This window comes from Gossypium hirsutum, chromosome A07, assembly GCF_007990345.1.
Source record: "Gossypium hirsutum isolate 1008001.06 chromosome A07, Gossypium_hirsutum_v2.1, whole genome shotgun sequence".
NCBI classification, from domain to species: Eukaryota; Viridiplantae; Streptophyta; class Magnoliopsida; order Malvales; family Malvaceae; genus Gossypium; species Gossypium hirsutum.
In genome coordinates, this window is record NC_053430.1 from 11,402,813 (window position 1) to 11,414,492 (window position 11,680).

General features: G+C 30.5%; 1 pseudogene; it reads right to left on the reverse strand.

Moving 5' to 3' along the window:
- Window positions 1-1,989: 1,989 nt before the first annotated feature.
- Window positions 1,990-5,054, reverse strand: LOC107936625 (transcription factor MYB1-like; annotated as a pseudogene).
- Window positions 5,055-11,680: the final 6,626 nt, after the last annotated feature.

Below are 11,680 nucleotides of genomic sequence, written 5' to 3' on the forward strand. Positions count from 1 at the left end.
AACGTGCCCTTACTTATTGGGTTTCGATTTTCCTCGTTCACCCTAACTAACCGAATATCCTTTTAAAAGAAGGTAAAATACATCGATTTTAAATAAAAGGCAAGCTCATTCTCAAAAGTTCAAGATGCCGTATCCTAACTCACTGGATATGATGTATCGTTGCTTCGAGACGAGAATATCTGTAACATTTTTATGTTTATTTTACAAAAGAGGGATTGTATTTCAAGGTCTTTCAAGTTCTCAATTTTCGACAATTAAGACACTAATTAATTAACTAGGTACCAATTTTGGGCGTATCGAGGGTGTTAATCCTTCCTCGTGCGTAACTGACTCCCGAACTCGTTTCCTGATTTTTCGTAGACCAAAAATTATCGTTTTAATAAATCTTGACTTTTATTAAAATGATTAATTTAAGGTGATCCGATCACACCTCATCAAAAAGATTGGTGGCGACTCCCCATTTTTCATTTTCGTTTTTTAAAATTCAAGTCAATTCCCGTTTTTCAAAAAAATGGTTACGACATCGACATTACAAATTTTTTTTCTAATATAGAAGTCGGAGTCAGGTAAGGACTTGTTAGCAAATTTCCCCCAATTGATTTAGGTTTAGGAAATTTATTCTTACATTTCCTACCTTTCCCTTTTCTTTTGATTTCAAGATTTGTTAATTTACATTCCTCGATCTCAAAAAGAGACTTCACTCTTCTTTTTTTTTTTTTTTTAAAGTTTTGGTATTGTTCAAATCCTTTTTTAGTCGACCTTTACACTCTGCCTAATTGATTATCTTATCCTTATTACAAGGGGTGAAATCTTTGGCTAGAACTTCCTCACTCTTTAAAGGCGAATTCTGAAATTCTTTTAGCACGGGTTGAAATTTAATTATAGTATTTCCTTAAATCAAAATATAAGTTTATTATACATTAATTTATAATTTCATCATTTTTGAAGGGACTAAACATAACTTCTTCTTTTTTATTTTTAGGTGGCTAAAAATGTAACTTTATTATATTAATGTATAATTTATTTATTTATAAGAGGACCAAAATGAATTTTTTGCGGGTCAAAGTGTAATTTCACTATATATTAATTTATAATTTTTCTATTTATAGAAGGATTGAATTAAAAAAATTTCATTATTAAAACAACAAAGACCCCTGCCTACCACCTTCAAATTCGCGTCTGCCATTATTAGGTAAGTCCAAAAACAAATTCCTTCCATCCACTTCATTTACTTTGACAACATAACCCCACTTTTTCCCATAATCAATACAATCATTTTAACTTTAGAAGAATTATACGTAACCAATTCATCAACCCCAAAAGCAAGTTTATTAGTTGACGAACTCCTATCCTCACTACCAATCACCGCATCGCAATGCTTTTCATTGAATGCATCTTTTGAAACTAATCAATGGATGTCTCCCTCCCTACCTCTCCCAACATGCGACCAAACATCTTCCTCAGAAACCGGTTCGTCAAAACAATGCGACCCCACTCCGTCTATCCATTGAACTTTCGATTCACTTTTGGCAACCGAGATAAGGGTTTTATAATGATGGTTTGGTTTACTTGATTCGTAGTAACCGAAGGCTACACGTCACAGGTTCGATGGCCGTGAGAGAGTAGAGAGAGAATGAAGTAAACGAAGAAAAGGGGTTTTATAATTCTTACTTTCATTGGAAATGTAGACAACAAACAAAATCAGCAAACCTTTATGAATTTCAAACAGAACTCTTGAGGTTCAACCGGTAACTTCCCCCTTCAACAATCACTATCTCATGATATAAAGAAAAATAAAATAAAATCTGAAAAAAAAATGCGACTGTCTTTAATCTCATTTATGAAAATTTTTTGGTACGTTTAATCCTATTGCTAGATTATGACATACAAACCATTTTCATCGTCACTTACAACAAATAACATCAAAGACAAGAATGATTATATATATTATAGTGTGAAGCAATAATTTATACTAGATAATATTTCTGGCTATGGGTTGAGCATATTCCAAAGGTCAAAATCAATAAAAAGCTCATCCACAGTACCATAATTGTCTTCCTCAACCACTTGAGTTCTCACACCCCTAATGCTTCATTGATAAACTGGTCTCCTGATGCACTGTGATTGATATTATTGCCAAAACCTTGTGGCTCGTCCTCATTCATCAACATATTTTTCCACCACATAATCTCGTTATTATCATTAGAAAAAGCATAACTACTATTGTTGCCGCTGTCAGATGATACCAAACTATTGCTTGCTGGTGTTGATGCTGCTGCGTGGTCGGAATCATTGTTATTGTTGTTGTTGTTTTTGTCTAAGGGAACCGATAAGTTTAGTGGTCGAGGTTTGATGACTTCGATGTTGAGTTTTGGTGAAGGTTTTACCATTTTCTTCCGTAAGTAGGTGTTCCAATAGTTTTTCACATCGTTTGCTGTTCGTCCAGGTAGTCTACCAGCAATAAGTGACCATCTGTTCCTCGAGGTGATTAAATTGGAGAGTGGAAAAAATATATTTATATAAAAAAATATAATCATTACTCAACTAAATTCATATCCATTTTACCCGTAAAATTTATGATAAAAATAAGAGTAATATAATTAATTTAGGTGAAATTATGATTATAACTTTTCTTTTGTTGAACCTTAATGGTTTAGTCCAAATTATTGCTATCACTATTCTCATATCTCATTACATCACTTTAAAAATACAATTTCAATTTTTCTTCTTGCACCACTCACTAACTAGCATACAAATAAACTATAGAGTGAATGAAATCTAAACTTGAAAGTAAAAAATCCATTAAATTCACATAAACCGAAATAGGAAAATTAAATATTAAAAAAAGAGATGAAAATTTTCATCTGAAATAAAAATGAGCAAAAGATGAAATCTACTAAACCCAAAACCTAGATTTACAGATCATGAAAAATAATTGAATGAAAGATAAGAGTAAATTAAAAGAAGAAGAAGAAGAAGAAGAAGAAGAAGAAGAAGAGGATATGATAGCAGCTTAATATATTTGTCCGTCCAAAAAAAAAAAAAACACAAAAAGTACATTTAGAAATAGAGACAAGATCTCAGTCATGGTGGACCACCAATTTTTTATTGTAAAATACAAACTGACTTTTTTAAATTTTATTTTGATAAATTGTTTACAAGAGAGAATAAAAACAAAAAGGCAGGTGACGATTTGAAGGTTTAGTCTTAATTCTATATAGATGACATGGGAAAACAAAGATGATATGAATGATGTTGTAGGAAATTATCATAAAATAATTTCTGATTGAATTTTTGGATTCAATTTAAAAAAAACTCATGAAGCAAAATAAAAAATGTGTATGTTTCTCGATTTATATAAATATAAAATTAAAGAAAAGAAACTCACGGTAATATTCGTTATTTTTTTAAAAAAAATTAATATTTTTTAATTAAATTGAGAACTGAATTAATTGGTGATATCAATTCATTTGGCTATCAAAATTTATCTTATCATTATTGGAAAAAATATTTTTTATTTAAATACAAAACATATATCATTATTATGACCACATATATTTTTGGTAAGTCAAAGGTCATTTTTATTTCTTTTTCCCTCTTTTCATCTATTTTCTATAAAAGTGCACTTCATTATTTTTTAAAAACGATATCATTATTTCTGCAATTAGTAGTTTAGTAGTATATTGTTGTTGTTTAATTTTGTTAAACTTATGTGATTAATTTAATGTTAAGAAATATCTATTCATAGAATTCAATTTAAGTTTCTTTTGAGTGGAGTGTATGATTGTTTAATATAAATATATTATTACTTTATGTGTGAGTATTAACCTTCTAATTATAAAATAATAAAAAAATAATTTTTTATGTGTCGTTTAAAGTGTCGGCCATGCTTAAAAAGCTTTGAAAAAGGAATTATAAAATTGATGTATCAAAGTAATGCTAAGTGGTGGCCATGCTTACAAATTTGGAAATATTAAGCTTTTGAAAGATAATTCAAAGTAATTGATAGTGATTCACATTAAACAAATTTGGTTTAATTTACACAATCATCATTATAATAATAAAACTGGTGTAAGATCGAATATACTTGAATGTATTTTTTAAAAAAATATAAAGATTTGAAGTTATGAGTAAATGAAATTTTCTATAAAAAAAAACTCACTAGAAAACATAAAAACTAAATTATAAACTATAAAATTATAAAGTTACAATAGAAACTAAATTATAAATGTTGAAACCTAAATATAATATTCCGCATATTTGAAAGCAAAAATCCCGTTTGTATCAATGTATAAAAAACCCTAAATTTAATACTGGATAGATTCGACAAATTTTAATATTAACGTACCAAATAATTAGTCATATATATTTATTACACGATCATCATTTATTTACCTATTGCCAAGAAGGTTATGCAGGCGAATCATTAGGTCAACTTCATCATCTGCAAAAGCTCCTCTCTTGATGTCAGGCTTCAGATAGTTCAGCCACCTCAGTCTACAGCTTTTCCGGCAACGGTTCAAGCCTGCACTTCAACTCTTTTCTAGCTTATCATCGTGAAAATCAATTAAACTTTAACAAAAAAAAAAATTATTGAGAGGAGTCCCTTAGATACTCAACGAAAAGTATTAATTCCGTGTTAGTGTTTTTTCTTTTGTACTCTAAGAAAAACTTAAAAAAGTTCAAAAAATTTAGAAAACACTTCAAATAAATAAAGATATGACTTATAAGCTTTGATTGGTTATTTAAGCTCCTGTAAATGTAATATGCATAATTAATATTATATATAATACTAATACCTCTTCTATAAGCTTACAGATTATATCTCCATCAATTAAAATATTCTCTAAATTTCGTGAACCTTAACATGGGGACAATCTCTTCCATTGAGGGTTTGAAACCTCCCCTCAACAAATATATATATACTGTTTACCTGCTCTGAAAGGTACACGATGCCATGTCCCTTCACCGTATTTCTCAATACATTTCTTAAGAAGAATGTCTTCTTCTTCAGTCCATGCACCTTTTCTAACGCTTAAAGATGGAGCTTCCATAAGACCGGTTCTACGTACGTTGTCACTGATTAATATATTATGTACTCATTCTTGCTCAAATCTTTCGCATCTGTGCCTGTTTCCCACATTTATTTCTCTCTTCAATTCATTACACCTACCATTCCAAACTTGTACAATTCTAAATCTTTCGACTTTGTGGCTTTGATTACCACAAAACAAAATCTTAAATTTATATTTAATTTTTTTATGTGCAGCCTATGTAAATTTTAATTTGATGTAATTATTTTAATAAAATTTTAAATTTAATCTAATCATTATCGTTGTACACACTTTAAAAGATATTACAAATCTATCAATTCTGATCCATATTCAGCTCAAAATTATATACACCAAATTAAAGTTAATGCAAAAAATAGGTTTTTGAGAGCTTTTTACAATTTCATCCAAGATGCCAATATAGTTGATATTCCCCTTTCAATTGGTGTATATACGTGAAGTAATAACAAACTTGTACGCACAGAGGTGTATATGTATTTCAAATGGATTTATATTGAATGAAATTTATATTAGTCATTTCGTGTATTTTTTTTTGCTCGGCTTTATATTGTTATTTTGTTTTGTTATTATATGATACTTTGAGTTATACTTATATTGTTTGTAATGTTTTTTTTTATGTTTTAATAAAAGGTTTAATATACTTTTTGGGCTCGAAATTTGGTAATTGTTTTTATGTTGGAATATAATTTTTTTTTCAAGTTAGTCTCTAAACTTGACAATTATTCTCACATTAGGATCTAGACTTTTTTGGTCAAGTTAGACCTTAATAGTATTTTGTTACCTAAAATTTCATTCGACTAAAACATATTTAAAAAATATTATATCATAAGGGGATAAAGTACAAAACTATATATGAACTTTGCTTTAATGTCCAATATTATACATGAATTTTAATTTTGTGCAATTTTATATACTAAAAGTTGTGTTGATTTGATTTAATTGCCACAAATCACTAAAATAATTATTGATATAACTGTTGTGTAAATAGGGTAAAAGAGCATAAATTATTGTACTAGAAAACGTCACAAGGTTAAATTCCCAAGAAAGAGTGGATAGGTCACAAACAATCCCGCTTAAAACCTAACCTCCTAGATAGAATCTCCTTACAATGTAATTTCATAGCACAATATATCACTACCATTGTACCTTACAAAATATTGAAATATAAATAAAACAATAAAGAACACCATAAATTTAATGAGGTTCTGCAAATTACGCCTACGCCTTCAGACACTACCAAATATATTTGACTACAAAAGTGCAAGTGAAAAATTACAAATAGGAAGAGAGTAAAATTGCCTTATGAAGGAAAATGGAAAATTTTGGGATGATTCAAAGGTGGAAAAATCATCTCTATTTATAGTATTACAAACTCTCCACAATCTTGTATGTTTTAGATTTAGCATTGTGCTATTTCAACAAATCTCCACCTTAACAAATTTTCACATTTTCAATCTCCTTACAAAACAACATTTGATAGTGTCTTCAAATTTCAACATTTAAATTTTAACATTAATCAAGTCCAAACATAGTTGGAGCTTGACTGCAGGCACAACCTTTGTCAACATAGCGATAGGATTTTCAGTGGTTGAAACTTTCTGGATCTTTACTCCATCTCTTCTAGAGTCTCTCATACAAAATGATTCCAGACATCAGTGTGCTTTGTCCTTGCATAATAAACTTGATTCTTTGCTAACTGAATAGTACTTTGACATACTTCTATTTAATTTCCAGTTCACCAAGCAACCTTTGAAGCCAAATTGTCCTTTTTACAACTTTTATGATTATCATGTACTCTACTTCTGTAGAAGACAAATCAACTGTTGACTGTATAGCAGACTTCTAACTAACTAATGCCTTTACAAGAGTAAACACATAACCAATTGTTGACTGTCGTTTGTCTAGATCACCAGTATAGTTTGAATCACAATATCCAACCACACCCTAATTATCTTCCTGTTAAAAAAACCAATCTAATATCTATTGTATTTTGGATATATTGCAAAATCCTTTTCACAGCTTGCTAATGCTCCTTTCTTGGATCATGCATATACTTGCTCACAACCCCAATTGCTTGTGAAATGTCAGGTCTTGTACATACCATAGCATTCATTAAGCTACCAACAATATTTGCATATGGTATCTTTGACATGTATTTGTCGGAAAAAAATCCGATCCGGAAACGGTTTTCTTGCACAACGAAAAATAAAAATTTTGAAAATCGAGCCGATTTGTGATATTTATAGTAATAAACTCTTTACCAAAATCGTACCTGTGTTTTTGGTTAGATGAATCCTTTTCATTCTCGACTTTCAATTGAACAACCTTCTCCACTATTCTTGTTCTACGAATTGCTTTGAGTGTGGGGCTCAAATGATTCGAATCAAGCACAAAACCAAAAATAGTTTTATTTACTTTCATTGTGAAAGCAAAACTTCTCTCAATAGAAACCGATAGAATTGTTATTCCAAAAATGAACTTAATACTTAGAGAATAAACTCTTACTATTTTAGGGCAGAATAACAGTATATTAAAGTTGAGTATTTAGCCCTACTGATGGCATCTATTTATAGGGAGAAAAGGTAAAAACCCTTGTTGAATTGTAGAAGTCTATTTCAAAGAGAAAATACGAAATCCTAGTCTAACTAGGAGTATAGGGGTGACAACCCTAGTTACATAAACTAGAGTTTTCCGTCCTTCTCTTTAAACATGAGGGCTTTTGGGCCTCTCTCATACATAGTCCAATTACAAGTACTTCTTGGACTTTTAACCCAGTACTTTATAATTCGATCTAACCCAATATTTTTATTCTATTTCAAAAAATAAACATCTTAAATTAATTTAAATAAATTATTTTCTCAAACAAATAATTTTCTCAACCCAATTCTAATTATGTTAAAACCATGATGACTTTATCGTAAAAGAATCTATGAGAAAATCTATTTAATATTTCTACATTCAACGGATTCACTATGACGAAATGATTTATTTTCATTTTTGAACTTCATTTAATTCGAAAACCATAAATTAATTTTTCAGTCATTTTTATTTTTATTTTGGAGAAAACCATATTCATATTCAAATGTTTCCCTTTATCCCTTTTTATCATTTGTATTCATTTATCTTCATTTGATTCAGCATACAATTCATTTATGGTTTGAACGAGCTAGTGGATGGATCGATTGAACATATGCGATCAGGGCCCAAATAATTTATAAATAACTTCCAGCTTTTCGCCTATTAAATATAAACTCATTTTATCACGAAGTCATTCCACTATAGTATCGTGATCGAGCTCTCTCGAACGACATACCATTACGAAAGCATATCAATCAATGTTCATCCAATAACCTTATCATAAGTGTGTTATCCTCATAGGATATCTTTAATAACTTTGGGATAAATTTGTTCTCCCAATACGATCATCTTTCATCTCATGGTAACCATGATATCTTCCTTCATGAAAAATCAATTACTTTTAAAAAGCAATCAAGTTATTCATCACAAAGGCGAGCAATCTGCAACAGCCCTGTATAGACCCTAGTCGGAATAGTGGTTTTGAGACCATAAATCCTAGTCAAAAAATATTCTAATATTATTTTCCGTGCTTATAATATGTGAATTGATATCTGCGAAAATTTCGTATGAAAATTTTATCATTTGCGTGCCCAATTTGATAAAAAGACTTAATCGTGTAAAATGTAAAAGTGGCTAGCTATTTGTTAAAAGTAATTAAGTGATATGTCTTATTAATTGAGAGGTCCTTATATGGTTAATAAACCATTTGAATAATGGATGGACAAAAATGCCTATAGTTAATGGAATTTTAATGTTATTTCATTAAGGGCATAATTGCAAATTTTGTATAATGTTATAATAAATAAAAGAAAACATGAAATTAGAGCTTCATTCACCCTTGTTTAGCTGAAATTGAAGAAGAAAAGATAGGGTTTATGTGTTTGAAGCATTCGACCAACATCTAGCTTGATTAAAGGTCTATTTCGACTCAGTTTTTAGTAATTTCCATGTTTTTGTGATTGTTGCTTAGTAATCTTTCAAGCCCATGCCTCAATTTCTGAATTTGATTATGATTTTAAGATGTTCCATTGTATATAATGTGAGTTTTATGAAATCAGATGATAGAAAATGAAAGATATGTGTTAGATTAGTATGTTTTGTATTGGGATTTTTGATGAATTTGAGTATTTTGGACTAAATTGTAAAAATGAGAAATTTAGGGGCTAAAATTTGAAATAAATGAAATATGTGAGCTTATATGCACTAAAGGAAAATTCAGCTAGGCATGTGTGGAAGGAAATTATGCATATTTTATGATTTTATGAAATAGGGACTAAAATGTTAAAATGTGAATATGTGAGGGCTAATTTGTAAAATGCCCTAAATATGTGTTTATGAATTGAATTGAATGGTTTATTGAATAAAAGAGTTAAATTTCAATTTATATAGATCAAGAACCAAAGAAAACATAATTAGATCGGGGAAAGTAGAAAGTCGTTAATTAGCCGTTCGTTTCCGTTCATTTCTGTACGAGGTAAGTCGATATACAAATAAATGTGTTCGAATTGAATTATTATTGATTATATGTTAATGAAATATGATGAATGGCTATTTGAGTTGAATATGAGAAATTTAAGAAAGTTTCGATAATGTGACGACGTTCGAAAGCCCTGTACGAACCATAGGAATAGTTAGGATACATATGTCATGACATAGGATTTTTGATATTTGATTTCATGTAAGAAAACATCTGGGACATTGGCATTGATTTGAGATTTACGTGTAAGACCATGCCTAAGACATCGGCATCGTATTTGATTTCGTATAAGACCCTGTTTGGGACAGTGGCATCGATATTTGATTACATGTAAGACCACGTCTGAGACGTTGGCATTGTAAGAGCTTGCTGAGCTATCCGCGTATCCTACTTAATTCTGTAGGGTTCAATGGGCATTCTGAGAAAATATATAATTGAATGAATGAATAACTGATTCAGGTATGTAGAGATGTGTTCTACATTTATTAATGAGAAGTAAGTATATGTGCAAGTGATGATATGTGGTATAAATATGAGAAATTATGCTATATGTGCAATTAATTGGGAATATGTGAAAGGTATATTTGTATATGGCTATAGAGTATATGTATTTTATGATGTTTATATGCTTAAATGATAAGTTTATTTGTATATAGCTTACTAAGCTTTTGAAAGCTTACTTTGTGTGTGTTTGCATTGTGTTATAGATACCGAAGCTACCGTGAGCTCGGGGATTGTCGAGGATTATTACCACACTATCAAACTTATCTTTGATACCTTTTGAAAGTGTAAATATTTAAGTATGGCATGTATAGTCTAGATAAATTGAGATATGTTTTTGAGTTATGAATATTTAGCCATGTGATATGGCTTGGTTTTGATTGTGATTATGAATGACTTATGAGTATAAATTATGTGATGCAATATTATCAATATGATGTGTTCATGGATGGTCAAATAAAATTGGTCAATTTGGTAAGATTTTGGTATGTACTTATATGAGGAATTGATAAGATTATGGCATGAGATTGAATGTAGTAAATTGAGGTTATGAGACATATGTTTTGGTATGAATTTAGCTTATGTTTTGGCATGATTTGGTATGGATTATAAGCATGAAATAGGTTGTTAATAATATACCATGAATGATGAATGTTTTGGGATTGAAATTGGTTGAAATTATGGTGAATTTGATGCATATTTGGTGCTTGTAGGGAGGACCCAAAGTGGGTAGCATATTGGCCTTGTAAATGGCCTATTTTTTTGCCCACATGGGTAGAGACACGGGCGTGTGTCTCTGCCATGTTGCTTAAGGGTCATTTTGAAATGAGTCTGAGTAGACCACACGGGTGTGTGCCAAGCTGTGTGGCCAAGTCAGTTCCGAGCACGGGCTAGACACATGGGCGTGTGACCTTTGTAACTTAGAAAAAATTATTTAGTTTCAAAAAATTTTGCATGTGTTCGGTTTAGTACCGACCTCTTCCTAATGCATGTTTAAGGTCTCGTTGACCTAAGAAAGGGACTTTATGTTGATATTTTACTATAATATGACAATGTATGACTTTTGACTGTGAAATGATTGCGAAATGTTCCGATATGTTCGGTGATACCTCTTAACCCTGGTCCGCTGACGGATACGGGTAAAGGGTGTTACACAATCCGTAATCACGTTTACTTTTCATCAACCATGTAATGCCAATAAGAGGATATCATTTACCTATGTCTCGGGCTATGAATTCCACTATTATAAATAACACTACATACTGTGGAAGTCGTATACCCAATGCACCAACTTTCGGTTCCTTATCTATTCAAACTCAGGCTTTTACTTACATCAAAGTATACAAGTCATGCATACATAGTCCGTAACCCACTCAGGATTAAGGTAGGTCATAGTTTGAACGTCATAAGTGAGTAAATCCATAAATAGATTTAGGATCTATTCTTCTTGGGTCCAATTCAATGTATTGTCAGCCCAGTTAGTGGCATCTATGTCTTTATCTTTTGGGAGTCATCTACTCTGATGCCCGAGATAAGGCATCTCCCCAATTGG